Source organism: Apis mellifera, linkage group LG5 (genome assembly GCF_003254395.2).
Source record: "Apis mellifera strain DH4 linkage group LG5, Amel_HAv3.1, whole genome shotgun sequence".
Classification (NCBI taxonomy): Eukaryota; Metazoa; Arthropoda; class Insecta; order Hymenoptera; family Apidae; genus Apis; species Apis mellifera.
In genome coordinates this window covers 3,605,095-3,621,730 of record NC_037642.1, presented here as the reverse complement: position 1 = coordinate 3,621,730, position 16,636 = coordinate 3,605,095, and the positions used below count along the sequence as shown (strand labels likewise).

The 16,636-nt window shown below is 32.6% G+C and overlaps 1 protein-coding gene across 3 annotated transcripts in view; it reads right to left on the bottom strand.

The window, feature by feature from the left end:
- Positions 1–740: 740 nt before the first annotated feature.
- Positions 741–16,636, bottom strand: part of Dsx (doublesex) — a 91,468-nt gene continuing 75,572 nt past the window's right edge. For 2 of the 3 annotated variants that reach the window (NR_024131.1, NM_001111255.1), the window contains 1 exon segment: positions 4,475–4,556. The gene's annotated coding sequence lies outside the window, so the exon portion shown is untranslated. 3 annotated transcript variants of the gene reach the window in all.

The window sequence follows — 16,636 nt, the reverse complement described above, 5'->3', positions numbered from 1 at the left end:
TTGCCACGATCGTATGCGATAAATAATACAAACTTAATTGTTCAGTAGTATGTATGAAACATCTGACATGTTATTATATAAGTGACATTAAAAGCTTTGCAGGTGACGAAATAGAATATAAACTATATCGCGCGAAGCGTTACATATTATATCCATAATTTTTCTTTGAGAAACATATGCTGTGAGAGACTTGAAGTGGAACATGCGGAAATAAATTGACATTGTGTGGTAAGTTCTTAAACGAAAACGAATTGAAAGCTTATAATATATTCGTTGGAATTTCAAAATTAATAGATTATATATAATAATATGAATTTTTTTTAATTCGAAGAAAAAGTTTAGACAATAATAATTTTTATAATATGCATCGAAGTATAATATAATAATAATTACCTTTTTCAAATTTATTTTTCTTTTTTTTTTTTCCAAACAAATTGTATTTGCAAATTAGACAAATTTCGAGGAATAAATTTTTAAGTAATTTAAAGTTCTCACAAAGAATTATATTTTTATCCCAAACTTTATAAACATTTTTACTTAAGCTTCATGTAGATTTGTTTTGAATGAAAATAAGAAATATTATCTACGTAAAAAAAACAAAAAAAAAAAAAAGAGAGAAAAAGAAAAAAAAGTTAACCTACATACACATTTCTTATCACAAAATAATCACCTTCGTAACTTTTTTAATTATTTTCTTATCTATAGGACTCAATGCCGTCGTAATACAGTCATCTCAAAAATTCAGAATCACATAAGATTTATTGAAGGAATCTCTGTACTCGACCTTCCAAACAGTGCTCTGTTTAATAATCATCCTATCACACAGAATTCTTTTTACATTAGAATAATTATTCTGAAAATATTATAATTACCAACAAGCAATTTAAAAAAAAAAAAACGAATAATAATACCGACGCCTTACAAATCGATCGCACAATTCTTCTATTGCATTTTGCGCACGCCAGTAATTTTTTTCATACATTCATTAATTGGAGATGGAATCTTCCAAACCCGATTTCCATTTGAATATTTACACGTCTTCTTTTTCCCCTTTTCGTCAAAAATTAAAATCACAACAAATTTTGATTTCTATAATCCTCGAAACTCAGATTTATAATCAGTCAACGGCCAACAATTGCGATTATATTTCATTGGTTTCGTAAAAAGTTAAATTTTCTTTATACAAATTTTCATCAGTTAAGTTTCATCATTATGCGAATTATTCCATATCTGAGTTTCGAGTCACAAAAAGTTTTATAATAAAAAAATTTCGAGGCTTCGAAGTTTGGGGGCTCGAGTATCTCATCCCTAGTATTAATTTTTGCATAAAAAAGAAAAAAAAATAATCGAATAAAGACATTTCTCGAATATCTTTATCGGTTTCCATTCGATCCGCCATATCATTTGAGCAACGAATCGCTCTACCCATAAATTACTCGCATGAGAAGGCGGGATTCTGTTCTCTTAACCTCGAGCGTACACCATGCGTGTCATTTCCCTTAGAACAGTCACGAAACAACTTTCTTGATTGGTTCGTGGCATAATTTTACACGTAGATGCACGCGTATCGCGTATCGATTCTCGCAATCGCGATCATTAATCGCCTCATCATTCCCTGCATTCGCGCACGGTATACAGCTATTTCGTTTGGTCAAAATATACCGAAGATTAACTTCCGTTTTCTCAATAATCACGAACAAGAAGAGTGCAATTTTCTTCGCGTAACCAAATTGGTCTGTTTTTGTGGATACAATGAAGGGGCAGCCAATGGCGTGCAAATGAAATGCAGGCTGATGGTTGCACACTAGTGGTTGCATGCTCGTTACAAGAATATCTTAGGTAACAATCAATCGTGTTTCGATATTGGTTGGAAGGTGCTTGGAAGGTGTTCATACGATTAAAAAAAAAAAAAAAGAAAAAGGAAAAGAAAAAAGGGGGAAAGAAGCAAAGCGGACGAGAAAAGAAGAGGCGAAGATTGGGAGAGAATGAAGGGGAGACAAAAATCAGGCAACAGAAGAGAATAAAGTTAGAATAGAAATAGCGTAAAGATACAAACCTTGGTATTCTTATTTGAAAATTAATTTGTCAGAGGACGAAATGGCCAGTTCTCTAAACAAACGTTTCTCTAATTGCGTTCCGCAATTAAGATCTTTTTGCAGAACTGCACGTGTGTATTTTACGACACCCGTTTGCACAAGTTTAGTAAATATTATAGATACAATTAATTGCATTATGGGTGCAACGACATGGGGGTTGCCTACTATTTCGCGATACAACACATGTGTGATCTGTAATATTTAATAACGTAACATATTGGCAAGAACGATAAGTTCTGTTAATTGAACCAGTTTCCGTCCGCGGATCCGTCCGAAAACTTGCCCGATTTAATGCAACAAGAATTCGTATATATGGAATCGAGCGAAGGAACTGGCGAAGTTTATTCCAACAAATCCAAATCATGTTCAATATCGATAGATCTAAAAATGATTCCATTAATTATTCGAATTCTCTCGTTCGGTATAATGTATTACTCTGATCGGTCAGGAATACAATACTAGTAGAAAGATGTGTCGACGATATTCGTTGCTCTTTGAATAATAAATCGAATAAATCACAAATTGTTTCGACACATTGGGCAAGAGAATTCGTTCATAAAAAAAAAAAAAAAAAATGAAATCTTAATATGTACTACAGTGTATGCTTTACAAGAAGTCACGTGGGACGGACGATTTTACTTACAGAAACTTGTGAGGCTTGTTGATCAATTAGAAGTTCCAATTTTAATTGATTCGATATATAACCAATAGAAAAACTGCGTTTCTTTCACACAACTTCTTCCGAGACACGGTACAACACTACATATATATGATATACACAAGCGCAACAATTAGCGCACGCATCTAAATGATGAAATTCGATGAAATTTCTCGATCGATCTCATCGCACATTTTTCTCCACGTCATTATCCTTGAATCGCTACGTTCAATCTTCTAACGTGTCCTGTTCGCATTACACGTTCCCACGATCGTGGCTCATCTGAATACGCGTGAACCAACCTCGTCGCACGGTATCAAGAATTGTATATACGAAATTAGTCTCGAGAGGAGGATCTCTTATGCCTCGAAATTCCATGTTACAAATTAATAATAATAAGGGATATTTCCACGAAATCGCGCTTCCTCCACGTATACAACAAAGAAGAGAAGCGTGATCATCGACGCGCTTGTCATCCTCACCGCAGACAGACTGGAATCACGTTCCTTTAGAAAGGAGCAAAAACCACGAGAGCAAAATTGAACATGACTAAGGGTTTTCAAAGTAGCTCAGCCGAAAAGAGCCGTCGGCGGTTATACATACACGGCCGGGTTTACAACACACGACGATACTCGAAAAGATTGTTGAGCGATCTCGTTCACGTGCGATTAAACAACTGGTCGGCTATCGTATTCTTTACGAACGAGTTCTATCTTGAATCTCTCGTTTCGTGCTTTAACAACGAGCGTTGCGAAATCGGGGAAGGGAGAGAAAAAGAGAATATTCTAAAAAAAAAAAAAAAAAAAGGAAAGAGAGAGAAGAGAAGAGCGAAAGAGGAAATGTATTTAATGAAAGGAACAAATTGAAGGATGAAAATAGATAAAAAGGAGGAGACCGCGAAGAGGAACGAGAGAGGATGAAGAAAAAAGGAAGAAGGAGAGAAGGAACAAGTGAAGGTGGCAGATTCGATCAGCGAACCGAAGGACGTGCAAGGACGAGGGATGCCCGAGGTACATGTTGTCCATGAACCTCGGTATCCCACGATCCACTCGCAAAAAACTTTCATGTTTCTGTTGTTCCTCTCTTGGTGAGTCTAGGAAAAAAAAGAAGAAGAAGAAGAAGAAGAAGAAGAAGAAGAGGAAGAAGAGGAACAAAACTGAAGGAAGGCTGTAGAACACAATGCACTTTGTATCTTTCTCTCTCCCTTCCTCTCGTTTCTTTTTTAAAGCCGGCAGATTCCTTTTGTGTTCGGAACACGGGTTTAAATCGCAACACTGTTATTTTCACATTGATGGGGCATCGATCTATCTCCCTATCCCTTTGTGAATCGACCGTGAACGACACATGTTCTTTCTTAATCGTACATTTTCAACATTTTCTCAGAAACATCTTTAGAAACATTAGTGAGAAAAATTTAATCGTTCAATCGAATCTAACAATTCAATTGTTTTGTTGATTTAACAAGGTAAACTGGTCACAATAGTAGTCACAAAGTATCGTCACAAGTAACGGTACAAGAGAGAAACGAGGAACGTAATACTTTTTCCAAAAATGTATATAACGTCACGGTTTAATTTTAAATTTAATTTTAATTTCGCGCCACCCAAGTTTCGAGGAAAGAAGTGATGTTTCAAGAGAATGATGATCAGAATGGAACGCTCCGTAACGAAACTTCTTCCCCATTATTTTTCGGGCCTTCCGCCTCTTCTTCTTTTTCTTTCTTTCTTCGATGTAATCATTCCTCTTTGGATTTGACCTGTTCTTCTATATATTTTACCTCATTGAATGGTCGAATAATCGATCTGGAATCAGAAAAAAATTCATTTGGAATTAATCAACTGTGTTACATTTTAAAAGAAGAATTTTTCTCAAAATATTTTTCGTTTGTTATTGATTCATAATAAATTATTGTGCAAACAAATATATATATTATTTTTTATCACTTTGATTATAAATAATTTTAATCTAATATCGTGATTATCGAATTTGTTATTTCTCCATCTTCAATCAAAAGTTTATTCTTAAAATAATAAAAATCTTTTGCAATTGTAAAACCAAAGATGCTCGAAAAACGCAAAATACATTCGTAAAAATTTAATCCAGAGAGTTCCATGCATGTAAAATAAATATACATGGAAAATTTTCGAAATCAACTCTCGAATGAAAAAAATTTATTCGATGAAAAATGATTTCCTTATACCATCAATATCAATATATTTTATATAAATTAGAAGAAACAACAATGATAGAATAAAATAAAAAAGAAAAAGATAATATATCTATAAGTTTTGTCCAACAGGAGGCTATTAAACGGCGATATAGGATTAAAGACGAGGGTTTAATAGCGTCTGTTAACCGAGGAAGAGACGATTCGCAAGGGGTGCAACCGTTTCCAAAACAGAACAGGAAGCGGATCCAAAGGTAGCGTTAACGACCAACGCGCCGTCTTATCCAACGGATATTAAATCCACCGGCAGAGACATTTCTCATGCTCGAAAAATTTCCAGTGGAAACTTGTCACGAAGCATGGACATTTAAGAACCCTCTGACTGATGAACACAGTCGGAAAGGAAGAGACAGAGAAAGAGGGGAGGAGAAAGGGCGAGAAAGGGGCAAGGGAGGGAAAGAGGAGAAAAACGCGTGCGTTTGAACGACAACGAAACGTCGTGATGAAGAGGAGAGGAAAAAAAGAATAGTGAAACCGGAAGAGAAAGAGAAGAAGAGGAGGAGTGACGAAAGAGGAAGAACAGGAGGTGAAAGAGAGGGAAGGCATGGGGCTGTATTATGCTCGCTAAAGCAATGTTACCAACTCGAGAACTGGCGAACTAGCCGACAGTAAAATCCATTTTATGTCTCCCTCGTAAAGCCAGTCAAATGAAACCCGGACTTAGTTTTCATACGAGCACCCACCCGCCATTCACCCGGCCAGACCCGGTTTCCTGCTCCACCACGGCGGCAGAGGGTCGTTGCTGACTTTTTCGGAAGTCTAGACACGATGGTTCCTCCTCAAGGTGCATCACACACCGATGGATGGGATACAGGATATAGATTATAGGATATACGTATTATCGGGATGCATTTGGCTTCCATTCGTGCAAGATCTTTCTTCTATCTGACAGATTTTCATATCTTAATGGCGTGAAAAGGCAAGAAGATTTGACCGAGTGGAGTTGGATACCTCCTGTCGATGATTTTGTAAGTAATTAAGTAATTTTCAATTGTACAAAAAAATGAATTATAATAAATTTAGATTAAGATAAATAATAATTAGAAGAATAATGTGATGTAATATATATCACGTTTCGTAATTTTATAATCTTGAAGTTGAATGGTTGAATTAAGAAAGAATTTTAATAATTCTTAAATAATTTTGCAATAATTTATAGGAGAAAATTGATTAAAATCAGCAGTGTTTCGCGATAGTATTAATTTCGATTTGTATGTAAAGATCTCATAAAGAGAAATGAATGCATCGAGTAATATTCTGCTTCGAAAGGTATTTCCAAGTGTAACTCGATTAATTACTCGCTTCCACTGTTTTCTACTCTTAATTAATATTGCAACTTCCGTTTTTTATGAAACATTTTAATTGAATGCTTGATTATTTATATCCGTGAATCATTTTTTTATGCTTCATAAAATATGAAATTGCTTTCATTATTTCTTTTATGAAATAATTTTATTATCAAGAAAATATGCAGAAACTAATAATAAGAAATAAAATTTTATGCGTGCATAATAGAAAAAAAAGAAATAAAAATTTTAGATAAATAATAATATATCTCGTTTAGATAAAACTTCAAAATTACAATTAACTTTCTTTCTATACAAACGTGATAAAAAAAAAGAGACACAAATTAAAAAAAAGAAAAAAAAAAAAGAAAGGATAACAATTCGACAAAGATAAAAAAAAACCTTCATTCATCTTCGATCTTCTTCTATCGATGATCGATAAAACATTTCCACACGTCCATCCATAACGAGAAATCCATTCATTCGATGATTTTTTTATAAACCTTGACGAATCATATTCGCACAATGCGTTCAGCCCCGTAGACGTAGATCGGCGGCATCCGCGTAAATATCCACAGGGAAGGAATGGAGTAAAGGTTAAAGTCAGAAAATCCTAGCGAAGCGGAACCTCGTTCGGCACTAAAACTTGGCCAGGTCGTAAAACGAGTCTCGTCGACGTATAACGTACTTACGGTTGGAAAAGCATCGCGGCGATAAAGACCGACCCCGTATCCCTGTCGGATAGACGCCTCGAAAGATTTTCGTAGACGTTTCGAATGTCTCTTCTCCCCTCTTCATAAAGACCTGTCTTAATCTGCGACCGTGTACGTTCGATAGCCCTGACCGTGTCCAACGAGTGGATCCTTAAAACCAATTCGTGATCGTGCATAAAGATGCCGAAAATAAATATGTGAAGCAGGGTACGCGTTAACCACCGTCTTCCGTCTAACAATCCCGCGGTCCTTCCAGGAAGCTTCTGCGTTCAGAAAATCGCGTGTCTTTCTTTGGAACCCGGTCGACCGTTGCGGCTCATAAAATACTCAAATTTTGACGTATGGCCGCTGTTATTTAGTGGGACTTGTTCTCCGTTTCTCGTGATTCTATAGAGTGATTAAAGTATATAGGGGTGATACAAGTGGCTGGGAAGGAATATAATTTTAACTTGGAGTGAAATTGGAACCAAGTCGTAATGGAAAATTTCTTTCTATTTTTTAATTTCAATATCCGGTCTTATATATATATACTTCAATATCCGGATTATATATGAATGTACGTAAAAAATATAAATTTATTACTTTTTTTTTAATAAAAATCAATTCTGTATATATACGAATTGATTTCTCACGTTATTTTTTGCAAATAGAAGATAATAAAGGCGAGAAATAATATGATTCTATTGAAATAGTTCAATAGAAAATTCAAAATTGTCATTTGTTATATAACAACAAATTATAAAGAAACGATATAAAAAGATAAATAATAAAAAATTTCAGACACGTAAAATATACAAATTTATCCAATTACTGAAACAAAAAAACAACGATTGAAATAACAAAATATCTTGCCGATTATTACAAATCGAAGTCTCTTAACATTTATGATTGATACCACGATATAATATTATACGTACGTTCGCGACATACTTCGAGTTCCGTTCTTCTCCACAAATTTGTCCCCGTAACTTTACGATTCGTTTTCATTACTTTACTTAGTGCAATGATACACGTGAAATCTTTCTTCCTTTTTGCCTCTTCTCCCTTTCCACTTCTTTGCAGTTGCGAAACGCTAGGAATACCATAGTCGGATTCCTTTTAAGACTTCAATTCCTTTTTTATCCATTGGTCCCTTTTCTTCTTTCTTTTTCACTCGCCATATTTTTAAGCGGTTTTATTAAGGTACGCGTTCCACGGAGAAAGACACGGGCTATATAACTTTTTCTTTTTTCTTTTTTCTTTTTTCCTTCTTTAACGACGTGTCGTTAGAAACGTTGAAGAAGTTAAAAACGACACAATAAAGATACTAACAAGACAATGTTGTATCTTTTTGTCAATGGACGGAGAAATAAATGAAAAGTGCGTAAAAGTTTACGCTTTAATTTGGCTTGATTCTTTATTTTGAAATTTTGATGGCGACAATGTTGCTTTAGAGAACAAAATTGGGCCGACAGATAAAAGATTGGGCTATTTAAATAAAGAAAAACATCACAGGATGATCTAAAAACAAATATGAGGAAAAATTAAACGATTGTAAATAGGAGGATCTATAAAAAGGAAAGAAAGAGAAGAAAACGTTGAAGTATATAATGGAAATGGAAATAGTGGTTGCGGTGGGTGGAAATTTATTGTCCAGTGGTAAGTGCTTCCCGAATTCTCACTTTTGTCCGGTATAAAAGGGATGAAAAACCGTAAAGTCAAACTGTAAATGTTTGAAATAATATTTAATTAAAAACTAAAACTATAACTTTTATCATCGATTTCTATGTTAAAGATTCAAATTGATTTATTGATACTTTGTATTGTTACTTTGTATTTTAATATAAATATTTAATTATTGAATTTAAATATTGTCAAGAACTTTTTTTTTAAATCTAAAATTAACCTTCTTTTATTTATTTTCTTTCTCAATTTTACATGAAACTAAAATTTTATATATTTTTTGTATAAGATGTTAATATATTCATGGAACATTTTTAGAGAATCCATTTTAGAAGCCAAAATAAACACAAAAGTTGGTATATTATTTGATCAATAAGTTATAAATATAACGCAATTGAAAGCTGCGTTAAACGAAGCGAGACGAAGATAGAATAAGATCACTCTGTCTCTATCTCACTTTATCCAATTCAAATTTAAATTGTTTATAACTTAATAAATAAACCTTGACCGATATTTTTGTATATTAATCTTTGTGTTTGTTTTGGCCTCTAGCTCTGTTCTAGGAATATATTAACAACCTGTATATTTCTTGATTGATGATATTCTATTCTAAAATTTTTAAAAATAAATCCTTGCAATTTATGAGAAACTTAAAAAAAAAATTGTTTTTCCTTTTACTATAATTTAATTTTTTAATATAAAAACATTCTTTAAAAATTTTGTATATCACAATATATGCAATAAAATTGTATAAAAGAAATTGTAATATTGTATCAAATGATTCTTACTTACTTTTATGCTTTCCTTGTCTTTCAAATTAAAAATTCAATTGAATTCCCTTTTCTTTCTCTAAATATACAATCTTCAACAATCTTCCTACATTTCTAAGATCTCTAAGCAATCCAATAAGAAGTAACGACACTGCAAATTCTAGATTCCTTAATAATTCAAGCTCAACAAATTAAAAAACAAATCATCGACAAAAATTTCTTTCTCTTATTCTTGAAAAATCGAAAGAACTATAAACAGCAACGACAAAAATTGTTACGATTGAGTAATAATTGTAATCAGGTCATTTCTTTTCTTTGGAATTCCTCCACGAGGGATGATCGATCTTTTCATTAACGAAACATAGATCTCGATAATTGTAACTTCGGCTCAACAGACGTCGTATTTCATAGAAGTGTGGTTTGGTATTTTCGCATGTATGACTTTAACTGTCGATGGAGAGTTCGCTTGTATTTCTTCTCAAGTTTTACTATGGCGCTAGGTCAACCGATCCGAGCTGTAAACGTCAGTCGACGCTAAAGCCTCGAAGCACGGCTGGTTGTCAGTTCAACTTTCTTCAACCTTCTTCTTCTCCATCCTCTTACAACGTCCCTTAACCAATCGCTATCTCCCTTTCGCGTCACGTCACTGTGCGTTCACTGTCTGTTTCGAGATCTAGAAGAATTGGCTCGAAGACAGAGTTTGAAAATTGGAATGAAATTTTTGTTCAAAATAATCTATTCGATTAAATCTACAAATAAATGCAAGACGAGATTGAAGATCGAAGAGATTGAAATCGAAATCGAATGCCTGTCATCTCAAATATCGATAAATATTGGACAATGATTGGTTCATGATGGACCATTTTTTTATTTAAAATTTTCTTTTGATTTTTATTAGATTTATTATAAGATATAGTAGAGATTAAATTATTGATTATCCCTCTGCAATTAATCGAAAAATGATTAAACAAAAAAATATTAATGAAAATATAAAAGAAAATCTTTGTTACATTTATGTATGTATAATAGAACTTCCGATATTTTATACTTACGTGTTCTTAATTTTTCATAGAATAAAATATTTTTTAACATAATATAAATCGTTATTTTATCAGCTTCTGATTAATTATTATTTTCTATAACGAAAATGAATAGTTTAAAAGAATTATTCTTTCTTATTCCAAAAGTATCACATATTTTTTTATATCTTTTATTCTATAAATTGCACGATATTTATAATCTTTTAATAACAAATTGAAAACTGCAAAAAAAAATATAATTTATATTAATTTACAATATATATATATCATACTTACATAAATATTTATTAACGATTAACAATTTTTTTAAAATTGCAAATAATAATTATAAATTATTTGGAGCGATTTTAAGACATGTTACTCGTTACGTATCCGAATCGCTATTACAGTCCCGTAATCCGTATTCGACTTTTCGTAAATATTATTATAGGACGATAGAACGAGGAGAGGGGCTGAATCGAAACAAACAGTTTAGAATCGAACGAAAGACGCTAGTACCGGTAACGTCTCGAGGCTTCATTAAGGATGCAATATAACGTGGTTTTTGCCGAGTAAACGAAGGGAGCTGGATATGCACAAGAGAGTGGTCGGTGGCTTTTAAAAAAGTTATGACGAGGTTTTATGGGGGTTTAATTGTAGCCCAAGACTGTGGTTAGAAAGTACTAAAACTCCTTTTACCAGCGGAATCGGGACTATTACATCGCTTAATGTTCTTTGATTCTTCGGGTATACGCTACATACGTGGAAGAGGCAAAAATGACGAAGATGAAGAAAAACTCGGTGTCGGCTCATGCACTTAGCTACTGTTAATTATTGCTTTGTCTTGGAAGTTGCACCTTCATACTTGTAGAATAAGGCCGACGTTCGCCGTCAAGGTCTTACGACGTTTGTCTCCTTTTCTTCCTTTTTTCCCTCCTCCCCTTTATTTTTCATTTTGTTTTCTCTGTTTTTCGTCGTTAAATTTTCCAAGAACGATGATAGAAATTGGAATAATTTTCAACGTGGCCGTCAATATATACAGATTATGCAGGATATGTTTTATATTCTCTTGTAAATGTATAAAATAATCAAGCAGATTTTTATTTTTTTAATGATTAAAATTTTGAAAACGTTTTGAAAAGTTAAAGGTTTTTTAATTGGACAAAAATTATAGAGTATAATTTATTTTCAATGAATTTTCAGAGAATCATTATCGAATGTGCAGCTATTTATATCAATTTACAACTCTCATTCCCCGTTTCTAGAAAAACGATAGATTAAATTTATTATTTCGCAACGAACGTAAAATTTCAAGTTTCAATTTAATTTCTTCAATTTTTAAAAATCCTTCCTCCCCTCCCTTCCTCTTATAAAGCAAGCAATCTTTTCATCATAAAATTTAACGCTTCAAAAATTTTTCGTTACGAGGATTTTCTCTCGTGATGCAGTAAAACGCAACAAAACATGAAAATATTTAACATTCTTACTTCTGCCACTCTTACAATGCAACAAAACACACGAAAAGACTCGATGCACAGTCGTATACCGAATTGAAAAATCGATTCTATGGTATTTAACGATCGTAATGAATATCCTGCGACGTCGTTAGACGTATTCATCGAGAATCGAGGCATAAATCTGCGCGTTTTTACGATACGTGTACGCAAAAAAAAAAAGAAAAAAAAAAAAAATACACACCCACAGCGCAGCTTTATCCTGTAATGTTCACAGAACGATTAGATCTTTATTGTCGCACACTTACATTGGGAAAATATATTAGCTGTTTCGTTTGCCATAGCAACGTGCAATCACCCCTTAAACTCGTTTACAGGATTATTTTCTACGCGTCCAGTTGTAAATCCTTAGCTTGCTTGTTTAAATTATGGGAGGGAATTTATACTGCCAATAAAATTTTCCTTCCTCGAAATCGATGATATCGTTTCGTTTTGGATTACTAACTATATCGGTATCGGATTCTTCTTTTTCATTGTCATTAAAAATTTATCGCCGTTGCGTCTCGTTAATACCGAAGGTAGAAAGATACCTGAATTATAAATTTCAAATATTTATAATGATCGATTGTAAAACGGTAAGAGATGCAAAACAGAAAGATGTATAAATAATCTTATGATAATGCAATATTTATTCTATTAATGATAAGCATAATATTGTAACTTATATTTCCTGCAATAAAAATGTACGAGAAACTAAAAATGTTAAAACACGCTTGACATGTTTGATGATGCTTATATAAAAAAAAGTTATATAAAAAGTTTATTACTATTTTATTTATTGCGTGAAAGTTTTTGCACGGAAAACAAGAATAATAAAATCTTCCAAAAATCGCTTATAAATATATTAATACTCTGTATATATAAAATGAGCGTTTAAATCATTATCAAATAAAAAAAAAAAAAAAATAGAAAGAAATCATATAGTTAAATAAGAGAAGAATTTCAATTTTCAAATTCACAGGGTTCAATCTTTAAAATAATCCCACGAAGATTATTATACAATTATTTTTCAACAAAGCAGTTGAAAAATTAATAACAATTTAATGTATATTATTATTATTATTATTATTATACTTAGATAAAATTTTTCTCGCAAAAAGAAACTGACCTAGCCCAAAAACATAGTGTATAAAATCACGACACTCTTTGGAACACAGAGGATCGATGGTCAACGTACTCTCTCAAAGACAATTCTTTTCATTGTTCCTTGAAATCGTCTGAAGCGTTTACGAGCGGGTCAAAGACAGGATCCACGAGTTCCGGCGTGTCCTCGCGGAGGAAACCGTGCTTGTTCCGTGATTCGCGAGATGATTTCGACTTGGCTAGTGTCTGTCACATAAACTCCGCCAGTTTACTGCGGCTCGAGTAAAATAAGTTGGGAGCGAGGGGGATGCACGGCTTCGTATACGACTCCGTGATGACGGATAGAGAAAAGAACGGATAGAGGACAGAGAGGACGATGATACGAGGAGGGAAAAGGGGAGGAAAAAATATCGCGAGCTGTAAAGCAACGACCGCGTTTACGACCGCCGTTAAATTCGTACCAAGGGACCCCATCTGATAACATTGATGCCGCCAGCTACAGAAAACAGAAGTGATTCTCTTTCCCCGCAATTTCTGATCGAACGCTATTATCGACCGGTCGTTATCTTGGAAAATATCATTTTTCACGTTTCTTTACACGATCAGACGATAAATCGAATATCTTAGAAAACAGGTTTACTATTGCGTATGCATGTATTCGAATGTATATGCATACGATAGATCTATGATGTATGATGACGTATATACGTATGTCAAAGATCAAGATTTTGAAATTGTATTACAATGATATGATAATCTATGTAAGAAATATATTTACTGGATGGTAATCGAGAAGTTTTGCTTCCATGGGAATTTATAGAATGTCAAATCAAAGATGATTAAAATTTCTTAGAAAATCAATTTCGAAAGTATCTATCGTGAAAGTGAAAATTGAAATTTAGTGATCTAAATTTCTTAAATTTTTCTAGAACAAAAAAATACAATTATGATCTTTGCATTTATTTTTTAATACGTATAATATCGAGTAACTGTTTCCAAATAACAAATTTTAATTACTTCTGTTTCTAACATTTATAAATAAAACTTGAAAAAAATAAAAGTTACTGCAAATCTGACATTATGAAAATATGAAAAGAAGCATTACTTCGATTCTCAATTAGGATGCAGATAGCGTCGCCTTTCCTTTTTGTTTTGTATATCTCGCATTCCGGAAGAAGATGCCAGCTTGGTTATATCTTTTATAGCAGCGAATTTATTGACTCTGTTCCCTCTTTAAACAAAGCATCAATGTCATTTATAAACGAGACGAGATTGACCTATCGTATCTCCCTGCAAAATCTTTCGGTGAAGTAGCATCGTTAGGGCTTTAAACTTGGCCACAGTCCAACGATACTCTTGTTTGGCGGACATGATTCACCATTTCTATGGCGGGTACAACGTCATCCTAACTTCTCTTCGTTTGCACCGCCATTCCTTCGCTATATTCTAAATGCTGCATAAATTTTTTTATTTCTATTCCTTAAAGTAATTATACCGAGCAGGAAGGGGGGGGACAAAGAGATTTTCTAGTAAGTAAGACATTGACATACATCTCCATATAATAGTATATATAAACTAAATATTTTCCTTTTCTTATGAATAATATACCGTGTGTAATAACTTTAATATTAATATGATTAATATTATGAGGAATAAAAATCGAAGTTTATTCGTAAATACATATAATTGTCAAATATCATTGTCACAGAACTATTCTCATAATAGTTTTCTATTTCGTCCATGTTTTCTCCTTCTATGAATCATCGCCATTGAAATTAAAAAGAAGAAGAAAAAAGAAGATAAAGAAGGATCGTTAAAGCATAATTCTCGTTAGATACGAAAAGAAAACTGAATAAATCAATTTAAAATTATGAATACCAATCGTCTCCCCAAAATTTCTCAAGAAACAATCGTGCATTATATAACTATATATAATTGTCGACAGTAGAAACGATTTTACAATTTCTCATCATGGAACACATTCCATCGAAAATGGAAGGGAAACGATCAGCCAAGAATCCCGACAAAGTGGAGGTAATCACCCAACGAGGGGTGGCCGGACGACTCGTAAATTCGATTCTTTATGGTGTCGTCATCGTTAAAACCGAGATCGTACCTTTAAACTCCTGTGTGGAGCGGAGGTTCATAGGAAGCGGCCGCTTTGATGAAATTGGTCTCAAAAATCGCTTCAAAAATTCCTTGCTAGGAATGGATAGGGTAAATAAGCATAATTTCGCGGTTTGATTCTGTCTCTTCGAAATTTCTCTTCATATATTCTTCGCTGTCTTTAAAAATTTGTGAAATAGAATTTCATAAAGTTGAATTTAAATCAATTGCATTTAATTATAGCATGGAATAATGAGATATTTGATAAATTAGAAGAATCGACATCCTTCGTTTAAATTCATTGCAAATTGTGAATTGTATTTTTAAATATAATATTGGAATATTCCAATATTACATTTCATTTGTCATTAAGAAACGCATACACTTAGCGTGTGTTTCTTTTCTAAATTGTGTGGAAAATAAAAGTACGTAGTATGATTCTGAAACGAATGACGTTACAAAATTTTTCTCGTTTGAACGGAACAAGTTTTACTGTTTTCAAGAAACATTTAGATATATCAAGATATTTTATGATACACCTTTTATTCCTGAAATGAAACTTTATGATTTTTCGTATATTTATATGAAGTAAAAAATACTATTAAAAAACTTTTAATAATGATCGTATTTGTAACATTGACGTTTCATTTTGTGACAAGATTTTTTAATCAGTGTTTAAATTCGATAGAACATTGTTTGGGAGGGAAAGTTTTAAGAAGAATCGTGAAAATTGTTAAGAAAGTAAATAACTTCTTGAAAGAACGAACGTAAAATAAGGAAAAAGAAGAGAGAAACGGAAAAAGGAAACATACTTTGCTGGTTCTAAGTGTTGCGGTCCAACTGGCTTTCGAATGGAATGGCATTTTATAGGTTAGAATCTGTTTTATGTGTGCCGGATTTGCGATTACGACTTTGGCTTCGAACGTTCCAGACGAAAGAAGGGTGTCAGGGGAGAAAGAGAGAATAGTGAAGGAGCGAGAAAAGTGAGATAGATTATTATGATGTCTTAAAATGAAAACTAATCCCCAGATTTCCGCCGGAAATTCGTATTAGTTTCTTCAAATATTGATATTGTTTATTATAACTTCTATCACATGGATGTATAATTTTAAAAAATAATATTTATTTGAGACTTTTTAATTTTGACTTTATTTATTATAGATTGAAATATATTGTAAAATGATGATAGAGAATTTTTATTTTATATAGAAGATATAGAATGAAAAAATCTGTACGAATGTATCATTTCGATTGTTAAATTTCTATTAAAAATTTAATTTTCTTTAGATATTTCTGAATGCCAATAAATTTTAACATATTTACTCTCCAAAATTCTTTTTAAATTCAAATAATGAATTATATATTATATATCATGACAAAAATTGTTCAAAAATTGTGCATGATTATTTATCTGATATAATTTATAAAAATTTTATCTTGTTAAATAAGCATTGACTACTTAGAATAGATATCCTGTATATTCTAAAGGTTAAGACTATGCA